The sequence below is a fragment of the Ambystoma mexicanum genome, chromosome 4p, assembly GCF_040938575.1.
Source record: "Ambystoma mexicanum isolate Mex_15411 chromosome 4p, UKY_AmexF1_1, whole genome shotgun sequence".
Taxonomy (NCBI): domain Eukaryota; kingdom Metazoa; phylum Chordata; class Amphibia; order Caudata; family Ambystomatidae; genus Ambystoma; species Ambystoma mexicanum.
Genome location: NC_090927.1, coordinates 946,077,487 through 946,097,134, shown reverse-complemented (window position 1 = coordinate 946,097,134; position 19,648 = coordinate 946,077,487).

Below are 19,648 nucleotides of genomic sequence, written 5' to 3'. Positions count from 1 at the left end.
GTCTCCTGCAAAAGGAGAACCTTGATCCAATGCCTTTGTGCATATGCCGTGATCCTACCGGACTTTGTGAAATTCGACAATGCCCGAGCGTTCCATGTCATCATTTTAATAGCCATGCTGACAATTTATGGAACATCCCAGGTATATAATTTGTCTCTGTCTAGCGCCATGTGTGCTGCAATGGTGAGAAAGCGCCTCTCTTTAAAACCAGCCATTACCCTCCTGCCACTTTTTGTGCAACATTCCCCAACCTACCCACCCCCAACCCTCACCGCCCGGTGCAAACTAGCAGTGTGATAATACCCACCCCTGGAGCAACCAACTGCGTGCCATCCCCAACTTGGCAATGGTTGAACCATAGCCCAACAGGGGCTTAAATGTAAACACTCCACCTTAGAAGGTTTTGCAGCTGCAGTGGGTGCTGCCTCTGCCGTCTGACCCACATTTGTTGAGACATATTATGATGAAACATCATTAATCTTTTGAACGGCTGATGAAACTTAGGTTACAAAGAAGGATAAATATGTTCTTAGGTAGCGAGAGCTAAGCAGATATTGCCATAGGCCGGTGTGTTGCAGTGAGGCTCGGCTTTTCGAAGTTCGAGCCCAGTGTGTGAAGTTATAGTCCGGCGAATTGAGGATGTAACCCCTTCCAAAAGTTGTGCTCTTGATAAGCTGATGTTTGGGCAATGCTAGGCCCAAATTAGGACGGAGAAGGGGGGACCATCGACCCACCGGGGAGGCAGTTGATAGGTTGGCCACAACCGCTGGGGTTTGCAGTAGGGGGCCGGGAGTCCTAGTATTAGTCTCCGTCCATACGTTCCTTGGGGGATCCACCAGTGGGATGTGTGCCTCAATGAATTTGACTGCCTCTTTTGGGACCGTGAAAAAGTACAGTTTGTTGCGATGGGTGAATTTTAGGCAAGCTGGAAAGAGCATTGCGTAATCGATTTTCCTGTCTCATCATATTTTTCACACCTCTAAATTGGTGTCGCTCCATCTGCACCCCCACCGGAAAGTCAGGGAAAATCCTAATGATTTGTGAGTCCAGCCTTAATTCCCCTTTCTCTCTGGCCAGATGGAGTATATGGTCTCTGTCTTTATATCTCAGCAGTTTAGCAATTATTGGTCTGGGGAAGTCTCCTGGTTTAGGCCGTGGTGCCAGTGAGCGATGTGCTCTTGCAATTGTGAAGAATGGTGAGAGCACAGGGTTATCCAGGAGGTCTTTGAGAAGTTGTTCGACCGCAAGTTCCATACGACCTTTTAGCGCAAATTCAGGGACCCCCACTATGCGAATGTTATTTCTACGTGACCTCGATTAAAGGTCATCGCACTTAGCTTTGACCTGTTTCATGTCACGGACATGCTCAGTGACTGTGTTTTGTAGGGTATGAACATTGTCCTCATTGGTTCCTATTCTTTTCTCCGTCTCAGCAATCCTGGACCCATGTTGGTCGAGTTTAGCTCTTAAGGATATCAACCAGATTTTCATGGAAAGCTGCAAAGTTTTTGGCCATGGACTCCATCATTGCGGTCAAGTCCGGGTGCGGGGGGTCCGGCATGACATCGCCATCTTCTTGTGTTGCGGAGGGGGATGCTTGGTCCGCCCTGGGCTCCGCCTTGGTGAACTTATCAATGGCGCCTACCTTGCTAGCACCCCACAATCTGTTGGACATTGATGTGGTGGGGAGCAGCACCTAGCTTGATGGGTTGGTGGAGGCCGCAAGCCATTTGTCCCGTAAAGGGGGTGGTAACAGGTCAGAGGTTACAGCGTGTAAATAACTTAAGTTTGATGATACTGGTATTTGCCCCGAAATGTTGGAGGTGATCAGTCCGTGGTTGGGCAGTGACAGCGGAGAGGCTGTGGGCGAGGAACAGCCCGGTGGGCTAGATAGTAATGGACTCCGCAGGTGCTCAGTGGCAGTCGCAGGCACAATGGGTGGAGAGAGCTGGGGGAGTCAGGCTGTAGCAGTTTTGCTGAAAAGGTGTGTTTGGGCTCGTTGGGCTTGAGCTGTTAGTAGATTGGGTGGGGGGCCACACCAGGCCGAAGAGATGACCCTGTTCACGGCTATGTATATTGATAGAATGATGCGCTTCGCCCCTCAGTGGCACCCTGCGAGTCACAGTTCAGCAGTGGAAGATTCGCAGCACCTGGATATGGGGAGCCCACTGATGCGAGGGAGGCTGCAGGAGATTTCATTTGGGGCCGTGAAGGTGTCAGCTCAGCCCACTGTCACAGGTGCACACTCCGTTGGCTTGATAATCTCCTAATCAGCAGAGCTCAGGAGCGGGCAGTCAGCGCGTTGGGTGGGAGACCCAGAGAATGGCCAGGGGGGTTGTGCAATGGCAGGCTCCGGCGGGTGGGCTGCGGCGGCCCCAGGCACAGTGGGTAGGAAAGCTGGGGGAAGCAAGCCGGGCTCACTTTAGCTGTATCAGGGCTCACTGGACGAAGTGCAAGTAGCTGGGTAGGTGAGGGGGCCCGAGTGGGATGAAGCAGGGAGGTACAATGAGGCCTTCAGGACCCACCTTGTAGCCTTTATGGTGGCTGGACCCATGTGTCCCCCGATGTAGGATAGCGCCCCAGGAAGGCAGCGCCTTCTCACTGAGGTCGGGCCCAGACCATGGGCCGATGAGACATGGGGCGGCGCTGGAGGCAGGGCAGTGCCGCGGGCCCCACAGCAGATGGCTGAGCCGTTGGCCGTGCGCTTCCCAGGTGAATCGCGCCGCAGGGGGGCTGTGTGGGGAGATCCTCGGTGGGCCGTAGATCAGTGCATGCAGAGAGTCGTGGGGGCCGTCGCCCATGCCCCGTGGCCATTGCAGCTCTCCGTGTATTTGAGGTGCCGGGACGGGAAAGCAGCCCCGCCCACGTGTTGTCAGTGAGTCTTTTTGGGATGCCGGGCCATATGTAGTGCGGCGCTGTGGCATAGCATGAGCAGGCGCCCGAACCTTCAGGCGCAGAACTCATCGGCCTCCAGACCAGATGTGGCCTACGCTGGCCGGCAGTGCCGAGCCAACCCACCACACGCCCACGGCCGGGGTGGCAAATGGCCAGGGAGGCCCAGCGCCGATAGCCACCAGCAGGAGATCAGATTCCCTGATTAGAGAGCACCTCAGGATATTTGTGGCTGGCGGCTCCGGGGAATCGGCAAGGCAGCACTACCAGGCGGGGAACGCCGCAGGCAGCCACGCTACGACAACGGCGAGGGCCCGGAAGGGAGGCCGCAATCCGCTGTGGAATCGGATGGCCGTTTCACGGGTTCCAGGCACTGATTCTTCTTCAAACTTCGGGCACACGGAGAGGAGGGTGTCAGTAGGCAAATCTTGGCAATATTGTTGAGAAATATTAAGAATGAGCGCCGATATCAGACAGATTCTGGTGGGCAGGAACGGAGCACACAGGCTAAGCAGCCATTTCCTGGGCTGCTCAACAGTGCCCCCCCATGTGTTCTTTTCTAGTTATATTTATAAAGCAGAGTATTGTTGAAAGCCAGACATGGGGGTGAGGAGGGGAAATGACAAGAGGGCAAGTATGTATTTGCCCACGATGTGGCAAGAGCGTTTGCAATCCTGGACACTGGTGCAGTTATTCTCCCCTGATTGTGTCTGGTTTTCAGGACAAAAGTAAAGGACCCATGTGGGTGAACAGTGTATCTTTTTTTTCAGATGGCGGACGTAACACCTTGGTATTTTTGGGGGTTGACAAGCTTGCTCATGTATTTTGCTTCCAGGATTTTACTCAGGCTGTAATGTTCCCAGTGCAGACGCTTACTCACAAAACCACAAGCACTTGTTTCGTATTGGCATTTTGTTTTCCAGGGAATATTTCAGGACAGATTGCTGGGTTGAAAAGGTTAGCACCTTTTATACTTTGCCAGCATATTTATTAGAACATTTGCTCCCTCGGGTAATTTTTCTGATGTTCAATACTATTTTTAAGAGTCCAATGCTATTTTGTATTACGCACTTTCTTCTAAGGATAATGTCAATTGAATTACATTTGTATATTTCACTTTAAGATATATTTTCCCTTAATATGTATATATTCATGGGTGCTAGCTTTTGATTTTCGCAATGAGGGCAAAAGGACCTGGGCCTATGTTATTTTTGCAGCCGGTCATTTTTTGAAATCTTTTCCGTGCTGCTTAAATGCCATTAGTTGGGGTTGTGCGATGTATCACAGCAGTCACTAAGAGATCAGCCATAAAACAAGGATCTTGTAACACACTGCTTAACCAAAGTGTGTGATCCATGGCAAATTATTTAATCTCCCTGCACAGTCGCTAAAATCATTGTGAGTTTTCAAAGCCTGCAATCTTTTGTACTTAACAATAACATTGTCAAAAGAGGTCAAATTCAGTTTTTGATTGATGAATGTCTTTGAGTGATGGGTTGCAAGTGTTTTAAAATATAGAGTGGACGTGCCAACAGGCCATGGCCAAAGGCTATGGCTAGTGGTCTGATAGTGTTTTAAAATCAACAGTGGGCACGGCCAAAGACTATGGCTAAAAGTCTGGTAGTGTTCTGAAATATACAGTGGGCATGGCCGTAAAACGTGACCACTGGCCATGTGCGGAAAACATCTATTGAATAACAAAACCTTGGAAAGTCAAGGAATAAACTTTAGTTGCTGGGACATTAAGGTGAGCAATACATTGTAACAAAACCTTTGAAATACAAGGAAAATATTATAGTTGCTGGGTCATTGAGGAGAGAATTTAAGGCACCAAAATACCCAAAAAATCCAGCTAAAGTTGTACTCCTTGTCTAACAGCCTGAAGAAGAAACCATCCAGAGGGAAAATACATTCATACATTTTATATACACTTTATAGTTTTTTTTTTTTTTTTTTTATAACACGCTTAATACCTGAGTTCAGTTTGTAAGCACAGATCTGGGATTCAAACCTCTGTTGCTCCACGTGGTCTTGCTTTCAAGACTAGCACTTTGCCGCTTTGCTATCCTCCGTTCACAACATAGCACCCCAGGACAGATACACATGAAAAAACTATCTTCATCTAACAGCCGCTGCTGATTTTACTGGCATGGGAACAAGGTACTATTACCAAAGCCTCCCCTTTATCTCCAAATTGTATTGCTCATTAGGAATACAAGCAAATTATGTCGCATGTAATGAAGCCTCCCCTCTCTTCCACTTTCTCCCCTTTTTCTTTCTCTCTTCCCCTTTCTCCCTGTACCTTCTTCCCCATCCCCTCCTCCCCTCATAGCCCCCATTTCCCTTTCCCTCTTTTTGTTACTTTTTCCTTCCCCTACCCTCCCCTCCTCCAAGTCACACCCACATTAAGGTCTGAAAATCCCTGGGATACATCGTGGGAGTTCTTTATGTGAGAACTGGGTATGCCGACAAGTGGTATCTAAACTTTATACTGGGTTTCCACATTTAACAAATGGTTTTATGTCCAAAATGTAAAAATACTTATTGAATTAAAAAAACAAAGCGGACTGGTTTCACACTTCAAATTACGTTAAAGTTTTATTTTCTTTACAATGCTTTTAAAGATTGGGACACACCCCTGAAGACGGAACTGGTAATGTCCTGAAGATGACTGCTTTGTGCAACCAGCCGATACTCAAATCAATGTTATTGGAAGTTATTATAAGTGGACTTTTTTGTTATACAATCTTAAAATTGGCAAAGGACAAGTTTGTATCCAAAGGACACAGGCCATTACAGCACTTTGCACTTTGACCTCCTTATGAGAGTTTGGGCATGGGAGTTTGAGTACAGTATGAATGTAGATTAGTGAGAATTATTGGTTTGATATGACTGTATGGCATTAGGGACACATGGTGTGTTATTTATTAATCTTAGCAATGTGTGTAGCCAGTTGTAAATAATATTACATTGATGCAATGTATTGTGTGAAAATTACTGATTAATGTATGAATACATTTATTAATAAATTATCATGAAACCATTTCTGCAATTAAGTTCTCTCCATGAAATATGGTTCTAAAAAAGTGTATGATGTGAAATGAAAAGAGGGTTAGAACCGTTGTGCGTATGACCTCAATGATGACATCATTCACAGATGACTTCACCAATGGTATCACTAATTACATCATCTAGGACATCACTGGTGACATCGCTAATAGCATCATATATGACACCAATGATGAATTAACTAATACCATCAGACATAATGTCACTCAGCGTATTTGCACATAAGTTATACCACCTTTACATTTCTACATATGTTGCATTAACATTAACATTTTAGAATCGTTCATAACAATGAGTACCTGGTGTAAAACAGTAAACATGTACACATACATCTTATCACTACTTGTGAACATTTCCTTTGTAGTACTTTGGTAAAAGATGATATCTGAATTATAAATAGTACACTGCTTAGAATGTACCTGTTTGTGCCAAATATATCCAAGACTTGTTCACTATGATATAATACGTATATACATTTGCGAAAACATATGGTAGAATTAAACAGAAAGCAACACATGTTGAACCCTAATTATTTACTGTGTTTTAAAATAAACATATGTTAATACTCAATTGTTTTATTGTTTACACACATTATTTTCTAAATGACATGAGAAGTGATTTAAATCAAGGCACAGCCAAGTATTAGGATATATTTCCATGCATGGGTATTGAAAATAAACTGATTATTAATCTGAATTTATATATGAATAGAAAAGAAATGAAATTTAAAAATTCCACATATTCTTGAAAACCTGTACATAAATGTACATTTCTTTCTGTGTGTTTTTGTAAGTCATGAGCATGTTAACATTGAAATAAAACAATACTGTACAAAGTAAAAGTATTCTTTAAATAGTATCCAGTTTTTAATACATTGACTTTTGTGTATGTCATAGGTAATATAATTAATGATGTCACCAGTGATGTCATCAGTGATGTTAACTGTGATGTCATCATTGTGGTACTAGGCTATGCAACAGGGGTGGCATAGTTAAGGTGACTCTAGCTGAATTTCAGGGGTTTTGTTGCATTAACTTGCCACCTTAACGTCCCTGCTACTAAAGTTTTGTTCTTGAATTTCAAAGGTTTTGTTACAATGTATTGCTCACCATAACATTCCTGCAACTAAAGCTTTTTCCTTAAATATAGATATTGATAGTGTTAGGTATTATACTGCCGATACTGCTTCACAAAGTGATAGTTGCAGCGTACTTAACCTTATATTGAACTTTACATAGGAACAAGCAAACATGCTCTCCTTGGAACCATTTGCTCTCACATATTAAAGTTTAATAGATTCATAACACCCCTGTAATGGAATGGCAAAATGTGAACAATCATGGCCAAGTTGTTGAAGTTTGATCAATGGTTTCACGCCGAAAAACATTAATGAAAAAATAACTGTGTTGTGCAGGGGGCTTTCCATAGAACAAAATCAGGAATAAAAAGCTAAAAACAAAAAATCTATGACAACATATCCACACTCACACTACAACAGACCCACCCACAAAGACAGCACATCACAGCATCACAGCATGTATTTTTTATGTTAAATTGATTTATGGCATGCTCCGCTACTACCCATGGGCTCCAGGCGCTCTATATGAAGAGCATCTTTTTTTTTTTAATCTATTAATATGGTTCATCTGTGTGGTTTTACTATGTATATTGTTATTAAAGCAAAGAAAACAGACTCAGAAGACTAGCCCAAAACCTGGCCTAGCCCTAGGTTGGAGTGTATGTCCGGGAACCAAGTTTAAAACTACATGTAAGACTCCAACCAATTTCTGTCTGAAAAAACATGAACTTATCTATGTGTCTCCTAAAAAAAATGCAGATTATACAATCTGAAATCTAATACATTTTTAATAACACCTTTTATAAAACAGTTGTTTACACAATTCAACAACACAAATTGTGAATACAACGTTTTATTTTGCAAAAAAGTGCAAACATGTGATACATATATAAATAATATAAACTGTTTGTGCTATCATGTCCCTTTATTTCACGACCTATGTCCATGCTTTTGAGTTCATGATTGAACATTAATTACCCTAATCATTGTCCTTCCAAGCCAGTCAGAATCAAAGTTTTATTAGTCAAAGTTCTCTCTCATGGATATTCCTATCCACATTTCTGTTGCTTCGATTCTTCCTTGGTGGACTTCGATATCTGCCTGACATGTTTAGTTCCCTTATGGAGCTGAAAACTTTTACAAAAGGAAGTGAACCTATTTTGAAGGGAAATGTGAGTCCATATATCTATTATTGTGCTATGCAGGATTATAAGAATGAGTAGTGGCTAAACGACGTACTCATTTCCCACACTTCAAGAAACCAACAGTGATCACAATCTGAAAGGAAAAGCAGACAGCGTTAAGAGATTTACCACTTTCACCTTTTGTGGTTATGTTGGTGGAGGGAAAGCAAATTCTGAAGAAGAGTTACATGTGATCCAGTAGCAACCCAAAGAGCAAAGTATAACAGTCTAAAATAAAGGCAATGTTCAATCAAGATTATATAAAATATGTGTACTTTTATTAAAGACAATAGCCCTCATTCCGAGTTGGGCGCAAAGGGATACCGGGCACTGTTAAGGACATTCGTGCCGGAAATATCTTTGTACCCTATTCTGAGGTCCCTTAGCGGGTCCCTTCCTTAACGCCTGGTTTTACCAGGCGTTATGGACGGGGCCCGTTAAGGGACTTCAGAGGTAATAACGGTACCGCAATTTGCGGTACCGTTATTAGCGCCTTCCCATTGCGCACTATGGGGGCTGAAATGGGAATGGGGAGTGGCTTTTTCAATGGGGATTTACCAGTCCCGCAAAGGTCGGAATATACCGGTAAGTCCCCATTGAACTAGGGCGGACTCGGTACTGGTATTGGAGTTAGTCAAGGCACAAATAGCGCCATGATTACCTCCAAACTCGGAATTAGGGACAACATCTTCAATAATAACTAAGTAGAAAAATAATACAACAAAACTCACCCCTGTAGTAAGAACACAAAATATGCGATAGAAAGGTACTGCATTCTTGGTAATAAAACAGGGGTAATAGGGAATTCAATAACCACAATATTCTTTAAAAAGATTATGTGCCTCATTACGAGGTAGGAGGTAGCCATGGTAATACCAGGCGTTGAGGAAGGGACCCACTAAGGGACCTCAGAATAGGGTGGTAAGGGATTTCCGGTACCGGTGACCTTACCGGTGCCGGTAATCCCTTACCACCTACCGCATAATGAGGCCCTATGTCTTTTCTTGAATAAGCTGCACCACAAGTGAACCAACCAGTTTCTAGGGCCCAAAGATGGAGAAGATGCAGGTATGGGTCTTTGGTTGTTCAGCTAACATTGCTTTTTCCTTTCGTTTCCAACTCTTTAATATCCATAAAGCACATTCCTTTCATACTTTCCACACCACCAAAATCTTTATTACTGGACTTGTTTTTTCCTGTCTTCATTATTGCTCTTGTCTTCTTGTTGGCCTCCCTACTTCTCATCTGGCCCCTCTTCATTCTGTTTTCAAAACTTCTATTTGCTGAATTGTTCCTCAGGCCTCTATTAATTCCTCCCTCCTTACACTCCCTGTGTTGGCTTTCTTTTGAATCTCATCTTTTGTTTTGCACTCTGTGTATTACTTTTAAATGTCTACATGAACTTGCTTCTCCCTAATGCTCTTCTCTTGTTTGCCAGTATGCCCCTACTTGGTCTCTTCAATCTCAATCTCTCTTTTTGTTAACTGTTCTTAATCCACCCTGCGCCCAATCTCACTTTTGCTCGTTCTTGCTCTTAGCCCCCAAAAACTGGAATGTTCTATCCCCACATACTCTGTTTTGTCACACAGCTATAAACCCACTTACTTTCTCATTTTTGGTTTTTATGCTAACTATTCATGTGATTTTGGATTGGTTATCTGTGTTCTGCACTTTGGCGAAAGCACCTAATAAATACAACTACGAATACAAACGTCATTCGGTAAATGCTGGTTCGAGTTGATGCATGACACTCCGAGTCAAACTCGAGCAATGAGTGCTGGATTGAAGCTGAGATGGTGATGGGCTGTGTGAGGATATGATATCAGTTTGACCGGTTCAGTGCAGCAGAACAGGGAGGCTTAGCTGATCTGGTCCTACTGATTCTCTGAGATCTACTCCAAGGGTTCTATGAATTGGTGAGTCTGGTGAGGTTCTGCTCTTGTGGGCTAGGGGGTCTTAGTGAAAGGTATCAGGTCCTGGTCCTCAGCAATAATTACCCCATGTGCCCTTCGGAGTGGGTAGAAACATAGTATGGGTGCTCCTTGTTCATCTCAATGGCGAGGGCTTTGAAAAGCTCACATCTACCAATTGAGATCCATGTGAATTCTTCATCAGGTGTTTGTTCAACAGTGAAACAGAGAAGGAGCAGACCTCCATTCCTTTAAGACCAAATGTCTCCAGGTAATGGGACTAAAGCAAGCCTGCTTGAGGTGTCCTATCCCTGCCCTAGTGACCAGTGGTCTTTGCCCTCTGAATTCATACCCAAAGGGATTTGTGTTAAAGGAAATGGAGCAGACAAGAAGGAAGAGAGATTCAGAGAGAAACAAGATTGTCCAATATTCCTCTGACTATACTGAACTCACTCTGTTTACACTAACTCTGAACCCTCCCTTGTCAGTTGCATAAAATGCCCTTTTGGTATGCAGCACCCTGGTGTGAGGCTAGTCTTTCTGGGAAGGGTAAGTCCTTTGATGCATATTTCCCAGGACAGCTCATATTGGGAGTCTGTCCTGCTGAAGAGAGTTGTTATCCCACCTCATAAGGGATCAAAGGAGGGGCTCAGCCATTCATTTGCCTGCTCTGCAAGTTTTCAGAGAGAGTCTGTCTGACCAGAATTCCACAGCTGAGCAGGGCTTACAGGACTGACAACTTCATGATATCAATTCGATGTGGATTTATTAAGTATGGAAAACTATAACATACCTTAAACTCTTGCCAAATATTTAAAGTTTACAACTTTCACCTGGATATAAACTCACATAGTTATGTTGTTTTGTGAACAGGGAAAGATATTTTAAATACAGCCCCTGCGCTGACTTGACTTGCTGCCACTGCCGCTTACAAAGGGCACTTGTGACATCTGAATGTGCTCTGTGCCACTGGAAAGTATGCACTGCAGATCAGGATTCTGATGCAGTAGGTTACAGGTGTACACTTTGCTTTTGTCATAGAGTTTGCTGAGAGGGGGGTCTGGTCAGCAGACCACCCTTTCTGAAAGAGAAATACCTGCAACATTTTATATTTTATAAAAATCAATAAAGCCAGAACTTCTACACCCATGGCAGATGGCAATCCTTAACCCTTGTTGTAAGGGAACAACTTCACCATGACATTGTCTGATATGTCATTGAAAGAAGTAAGTTGCATCCTTGAGACTCCAATTCCCCCCACCACCAATGAGTGGAAAGTATTCAGAATCCTAGCCGTTACCAATTCTTGTGTGGTTCAGTGGATCAAATTGCTTCCACGTTCTGATAATTCTATCACCTAATAGCAACAGTAAACATCTCCTCCCACAGGACCTGCATACACTTTGGACAGCACACGCTAAACCTCCTTTATATAAAAAGTTGAAGTCTATAAAAGTTGGGCATGCCAACATTAAATCACACTCAACTCTCTTTCACCTAGTAGCTTGAACGTACATCACAGAAACAGGCTTTCATTGTTGGTACAGCATAACCCTTTACCCAATACATGTGATAACATCACTCACTGGGACCATGGCCATCACACCTCAAGCATCAAAGGATAATAATTATGAAGCAAAGCAACTTTCTATGTAGGTTTCTCAGTAACTCCTGATCTTGGTTAGACTGTGGTTGATGCAGCTATGATTGATATATATGTATCCCCTAAATTCCAACAATCCCTGCTTTATATTTTGGGATTGCTCAGAATATCTTGAAGGAAGCCAAAAGAAATGAATAGCAGCATCTCTGAACTCCAATTCTATTCTTAAGTCACGGTGGATCACATATATTTTTAGGTGGTCTATTTCAGGAGTTATTACTGCTCTTTGTGTTGCATCTTTACCAGTATTGCCACCAATCAAGTAAATGTCATAAGGATACATCCTGCTACTGTTAGCACTACCTATCCAGTCTGCTGGAAGACTGCAGGTAGGCATTGATCTTTGGCTGTAAACCCCAGATCTACCTACTTTTCAAATCTCATTATGACAATCTCTCCTTCCACCATCATGAGCTACTCTACACTCTGCAATCATTGTTGGCATCCCCTTACTGTCATGCCATTTACTCCTTCCTCTCTTCAAGTGACTTTTCACAATACTTCCCATGCAAATTCACAAAGATCGGTGACACCCTCACCACACTACTAACATCCTCTACTTCGAGTCCTGAATTAAGTGCTGCCACAAAGATGGTGAACGTGCTCCCCAAACCGTCCATAACATGGACCTTCCGCATTGACTCTGCAGCCCCTTCCTCCTGTGGGTTGTTTTTACCCCTGCATCCAAGCCGTACCACAGAACTGTGCATTACTGGCATTGAAAACATCATGATGGCCAGAACTACCCAGAAAATGCACAGGGAAAACATGAAAAATAGGTTGCCATCCATTTTTGCCTCTGTTAATGTTAATACAAGAGACGTTTGCCGGGCCCTATCCTTTGGCTGCACACAGAGCAAAAACCAGTGCAAAGAAATATGGTGCGGTTCAAAATCTGAAATGTATTAATTCAAGACAGCTCCCAAAAAGGGGTGCAGTACCGGGGCTCGACACTAACCAGCGCTAGCGGTCTAAACTCTGACAGGAGCCCTATCTTTTAGGAGCTGACAAGGAACCTGAGTTAGCTGGAAACTTCAAAGCCTTGCTGGTTAATGAGAATTCTTAACACCTACTGTTCCCAGGCCCCACATCAGAAGGCAGTCTGATCTAATTAAAAGTTCAAGAGGCCTCTGTCCATGCGAATCATTCACACCTGCCCTTACCAGCAACAGTACAAGGAGATCACAGGTTTCTGTTAACCCTGCTCTGCTGACCTCAGTCAACACAATAGACTCTTCAGCTGAATAGGATATGTTGATTTGAGGTGTAATTGTCAACAGTTGCTCTGGGGGAAGGAAGACATTTGATCTCTGAGTCAAGCCAAGTTCCCGGGGGCGGGGACAAGCAAATGGGTGTACTGAAGGAGAGGCAAATGTATGTTCAGTAAATTGCTTATAAAATATGATATGAAGCTTACAAAAATGTACAATTTGGAGATTCTTAATATGAAAAATGAACCTGCAATTTGAGACTAAACTGAACTCTGTACGATGTTCTGAGACCGAACCCTGCGATTTATTAATCTTGCAGACACTGGGTTTATGCTAGAGACATGATAACTTATATTAATATGCTCAGGGAGAGGGTGCAGGTCTGTGTAAATTTTGAGGAAAAACCAATATGGCAAAAGTCACTAAAAAGCGCAAAATGTTGTCGTTTCTAAACCCAAGCTCGTAGAAACATGTGCCTTGAAACAAACTGTACCTTAAGCAATCTGTGATGTGTACATGTAATTTCAACGAAGTGTGTATCTGGGAAACCTGTTAGTTAAGGAAAATTCATTTTCTAAGTAAAATCAAAGGGGTGTTTCTTCAATAGATTGTAAATTGGTAGCACTGGATGACTCACAACTCTGTTCCCCAGTCAGGCAACAGAGAATCCTATAGCCTATCAGGATCCTCAGTGGGTTGGGCATAGAAAGTGAGCCTTCCCACCCACTTTCAAAAGACATAAAAAGACCCACTGAAACCCAGGTAGGGACTGCTCTTTCCACTTTCTTGCGAAGCACTTTGCCGGACGACTTCAAATCCAGACTATATTCAGAGACCAGAACTTAGAAAACCAGAATCCAGATTCCAGAACTTTGTAGCAGAAAGGCCTAGTCCACAAGCTGAATCCGTTCCAGAGGCCTCAGAATCCAGCAACCTAACCAAACCATTCAACAGCCGGGCAAGCTGTGTGATTCTGGCTAGAACCTTGTGCCAAGAACTTTTGCCAAAACCAGAGACCAGACCAGACCGCTGTGCAGTGCCAAGAACCTTTGCCAAAACCAGAGACCACACCAGACCACTGTGCAGTGCAGGAACATTTGCCAGAACCAGAGATCCAGACAAGCAGAGCAGAGAGAACCGCAGCTAAACCTGTTGACCAGATCTGTGACGAGGCCCATTCCTTCCAAAATTAGGAGTGAGTATCCAGCCAGAACTGTGCAAACCAATCTCTTAGTTTACAATAATATAATTCAAACCATTTCCACCTATTTAGAACTGCATAGAAATCGTGTGTCCATTCTGTGATTTCAAACCTGTGAAAGTGTCATTTGTCATTCTGAGCTTTACTTTATTTCTGAGAATCTACCTCCACTAAATCGTCCGCACGTGCTAGGAACGAGTTTTAACTTTCATTTTAAATCTAAGATCCTCAGCTTTCCAACATGCCCTAAACCGACTTTCTACTCTTTATATTTTTTCTGTAATCGCGCTCGACGCACTCAGAAAAAGTGCTGCGAATTGCAATTTGAATCAAATTTCTCCACCTGTCAAAATCACTGTCTTTTGCTGGCAACTGCTGAAATCCGTTTTCAACCTGATAATCCCTCATGAATCACTGATAGTGTTGACCTGAACCAATCTTAAGTAGCCATCATCTACCCTGAATCTCCTATAGGGAATAAAACATTTTTTTAGCATATGTTCACTTCTTTGCAAATCACATTTAAAGTATCTTTGCCTGTGTTTTAAAATCATCCCTGTTGCTCTAAGCTTGCTAGGGGGGAACTGAATTGGTGTTGCATTTGATTGTATTCCTGAAAATTGTGTGCTCCCCTTCCATCTCCTTATTTTGCATGGGGGGAGTGAATTGTCAAAAGAAAAAGTGATCATATTATCTCTTGTGGAAACCATCTCAGTTATTTCTTTGCTGCATTCTTTTCCATCATTGCATTTCCTTGAACCCATAAAAGCATTATCAGCTACTTTATCCTCTCTATACCAACTCCTAAGTAATTAAAAAAGTTTGCAAGTGTAAAATTATCCATTGTTGATCACTGTCATATTCATAAGTGTGCTATCAAATATTAATTTATTCATAAAAGTGTGATATATATCTTGTTTAATTTTTCAATAAATCTTTTAATTTGCAAAACAAACCTACTTCTTGGCTCAGTGAGGTCAGGGGGATTCAAAGAGAGGGGCATTATACAAGGGTTTATCATCCAGATCTATGAACTTGTCATACAAATATATAAATAAGGGCTTCCCTTGGGCATCCCAGACTAGGCACTGACTTAGTTGGAGTACTGAATTGAAGTCACTTAACACTCCTCTGTACAGAGTGACCCAGAACACTTCTTTTTCCTTTACTGTTTGAAGTGTGCCATGTATTATCCTTGTGTACTATTATAGTAATCTCCTGCAGCTAGTCTGGTTCTTCCAAAACATCCCTACAATGCATTCCATCTGTTCCCAGATTTCCCCACCTACTGTATACTTGCAATGTTAGATGTTCAGGTTGGTGCATATTGTTCCTTCAATACATGATTACACAAAACATTTACAGTTCTGATGACTTTCTGTACTTTACAAAAGAAGCTTTTCGGAGCAATCAGGTTCACACTTCAATTTGGATAGAGGATAAACAGAGGTGATTTATTTGTTGGCTTGCAAATCAAAGAAATGCAGCATCATGCTAAACAAAACCCTGCCTAACTAACCTACCCTCCGCCTCCCTTTCAGGTCCATACCTTTACAGATCCCAGATCACCTGACCACAGAAGGTTCGATAAAAGCTCTGCTAGGCCTTTTGCCATGTTTATCCTGCCTCTGGACAAACAGTGGTTCTATTCCTATAAATCAGGAGTCCCATGGCAATGGTCATGAATCAAAGTAATGTTTACCATGATGCTTTTGGTAGAGCGTAACCTATCATATGATGCAGATCGCTTCTGAGGGAGTCCTTCCCGTTTAACATCATTAGCGGAGGAGCATAGGTACTCCAACCGGTGATGACCTCCATTATCTGAAAACTGTCCTTTGTTCATATCAGTTCAGGCTGGATGGATCCACTTTCCAAAGTAACCCCTGAGGGGATGGAGCCTACCTGTCTCTTATTTCTGTGCATGTCCATCAACAAGTATTGGCTTCGGGGAAAGGGAAAACATCTGCTGAAGAAATAATAAGTGTGGGTTTGCGAACATGATAATATAGGGCCAGGGTATATTTATTGCAGAGGTTCATGGGGGGAATTTCCAATACCTCCTGCAAATGAAAACAACCGCTCCCCCCCCCAGATTTATTTCTCTCTATGTTTTCATTATTCATGTATTTATAACAATGTACACTCACAAGCTGGATATTGTAAAACTCACTGGATCCTGAGTCAGCAATATTCAGTTGCATTTTGGCTCTGTTTTGGCACTGAACTTGCCTGTGTCATTTGGATTGGAAGTTTATGCAAAGTATGTTTTCTACACCAAACACGTTCCTGTACTACTCTGACTATGGCCAGTGTTTCATGTAGCAGCATCAGATCCTGGCTGTGAATGCAAGCTTTTTTCCAGTGCTCCGAACTGCAATTGCATGCACATACACTGTTCCAATAGCAGTGAGTCAAGAGATCCCAAAAGCCTTACACTCATACCCTAGTCATACAGGACTTTGGGGTGAACCGAATTTCCATCTGTGTAAATATGACATATTTTATTGCTTGAATCCTCTCAAAATGTGTGTGGTGCCACTCTCTAATACTGCCAAAATTTCATTTCTGTTTGGTGAAAATGTTTCTCCATGATCACAATAATATATATGTTTTGATGAAGTACTCTACTGTCTTAGACAAGACTCCTGATCTGTTTTGCAGCGGGAACACCCGAAGATTGCTTAGGCCCTACCCCTTTTAGGGCACTGCTGCACAAAAGACATCTATTTCCCAAATAGAGCCAGATTAGCAGTTTCCAGAACATTTTCAGATTCTGCTGGGTGAATCGTGCCTTTTTTCTTGACAAGTTTCTGATAACTTTTATTGGATTAACTGAAAATACCAAACATGGATCAAACCAAGCATTTGCTTTGGAAGTCCCAAAGACTTCTTTATCAAATGGTGCAGATATGATATGTTATTTATAATGCACTTAACACCCAGAGGTTTCTAAGCACGGACCTGGAATCGAACCTGTGTTGCTCCGTGCCATCCTGCTTCCAAGGCGAGCATGTTGCCGCTGAGCTATCCTCCCAAGACTAAAGAGAAAGTAATCAGAGTAAAATGATTGGTTAAGAATAGTCACAAAAAGTTAATTTTCAAAACAAATGAAAAAATTAGCATTTTAACCTTCATTGACTGAAGGAACACTATGCATGGAATGTGGGTTTGGAGTTTCTGTCTTATCTAAAAGACCATAAGAACTTCTGGATGCAGGGAACAAAACTAAGACCAGTTTAAACAGTCCACAGTGGTAGCTGAGAGTTGGATTTAAAAATACACGACTTTTTCACATGCAACTATTGAATGTCATATATTTCAAAGTAATGCACAGGCAGTTGTAAGGTGTGCCTCTGTAATTTCTTAAAATTGATAATGTTATTTTAAAAGGCACATTGAAGTAAAAAGGTTTAAAGGACATACTTGGAAAGTAGGGGCAGTATTGCATTTTTCTCACACAGAGCCTCATCACAAGTTGGGCGGTATCCCGGCAGAAATTTCGCAGAGCAGATTTAGCGTTATCGCTTTGACCTGCAGTGCTATTAGCGCTGCATCACAACCTGGCGTGAATGCGCTCACTGCCTGCCAGAATCAGAGCTGAAATAAGAGACTCTGCCGAAATCCCTGTGCTAACAGTGCTACTGTGCCACCCTCCTTAGGTGCTAATAGTGCTGGTGGAGATAGTGCCATCACCGGAATGGGAAACATGGTGGCTACCATCTTTAAAAACTGAATCCATCCTGAATCACCCACTTCCTGCAGTCATCCGAACCTGATTGTCACTGTCAAAATGTGTCAGGAGCCGACCCGAGGGAAGGTGTCAGAAAACCGTCCCCGAAAGCCAAACTTTAGTGAGGGAGAACTGGTAGTCCTCATAGATGAGGTTGTAGCCCATTGCGAGGAGCTGTATGGCAGCAGACAGCGCAGAACTTCAGGCCAGCACAAAACCACCATCTGGCTGGCCTGAGGCCAGAAGGTAACTGCGGTAGGCAGTGACCCTGTGATGCCGAGGACTGCCGCAAGAGGTGAAATGACCTAAGGGTCAGGGTGTGGGTACTCCTCTCTCAACACCAGCAGGAGTCCATGGCAACAGGAGACAGTACCTCCGACCCACAGGTCCTGACGCCATGGGAGAAGAAGTGTAGCAGTATCTTCAACCTGGTTGGTAGTGAGGGAGTCAATGGAGCGGAGGCGTGTGCCTGCAGCCAGGAGGCGGGAGGTGAGTCACCCCCCAAATCCACACAGAAAAATACCATGTTTAAATGTCAGCCTAGCACAAGATGACATAGTGGACAGGGACACATGCCAGCAGATTCAGCAGCTGGGCCCGCCAATCAGGGAGAAGTGATGAAGTGCCACATCAGGCACCCTCCACAGCAGCCTAGGGGTAGGGCACCAAGTACACACCCGAGCGGTACTGCAGTTTGAAGGTATGGCAAGCGACCAATTCAAGTGCAATGCACCCACACCCCTGCTGGTGAACCCTGTGCTAGCAGGATGGTGATGCAGGAGTAACCATGAAACCAGACAACAGTCACACCAACATTTTTCGGGTCCAGTTGGCCTGCCCCAGGCTAGTATGACATACAGGTCTCATGGAAGAAGATGACCCTCTGTACCTACATGGGTGCAGCAAGCCAAACACAAAACAAGACAGCGCACCGATGATGGCTGCACAGCAGAATCCCATAAAGCCATGGCAGTGACATAGACAAAGCCACCATACCCACTCCCACAAGGCGTGCGTCACCAGGGAAGGAGATGTGGAGGCATGAACACATTCAACTGTGCATGTGCTGCAATAACTAGGCTGTGACTGTATGCCACCACATGACCATGAGAGCATGCCACAATATGAGTGACCCTGCAGGACCACATGCATGCATGGTATACCTAGTCAGCTGCCCCTGCATGGATATCCTGCCTTCACCACATGGAGGCCAAAGGCCACCTGGCCATTTGTCACACACACATGGCTGCAACCATTCTCACAATGCAATGTCCCCTGAACAATGCCCATCTTGCCAAATGTGTGGGGTATCACTCTGTACAATAGCATATGTGTCTTGCATGCCAACCTATGTGAAAGCACCATACCTGACAACATTTAATTTGTCCCCTACAGGCACTCAGGCAGCTCTGGAAGAATCAGAGGAGGATTGATGGTGCAGGCCCATCAGGAACTGTCACCTCCAGGCCCTCAAGGTCCACTTCCACCCCTGGAGGGTGGCCACATGCAACGCCAATGCGCATGACCCACCATGCCACACCCTACGTGCCACCAAAACCACCTTCACACCTACTGCATCCACACAGCCAGCTGAAGTGGCTGACACTGAGGACAACCCTGCTGGAAAGCCTTCTGATGGCACCCAGGAGGAATCCAGCCAAGTGCCACAGGGTGATGTAGGGACCCACAGCCCTGAGAGCATTCCCC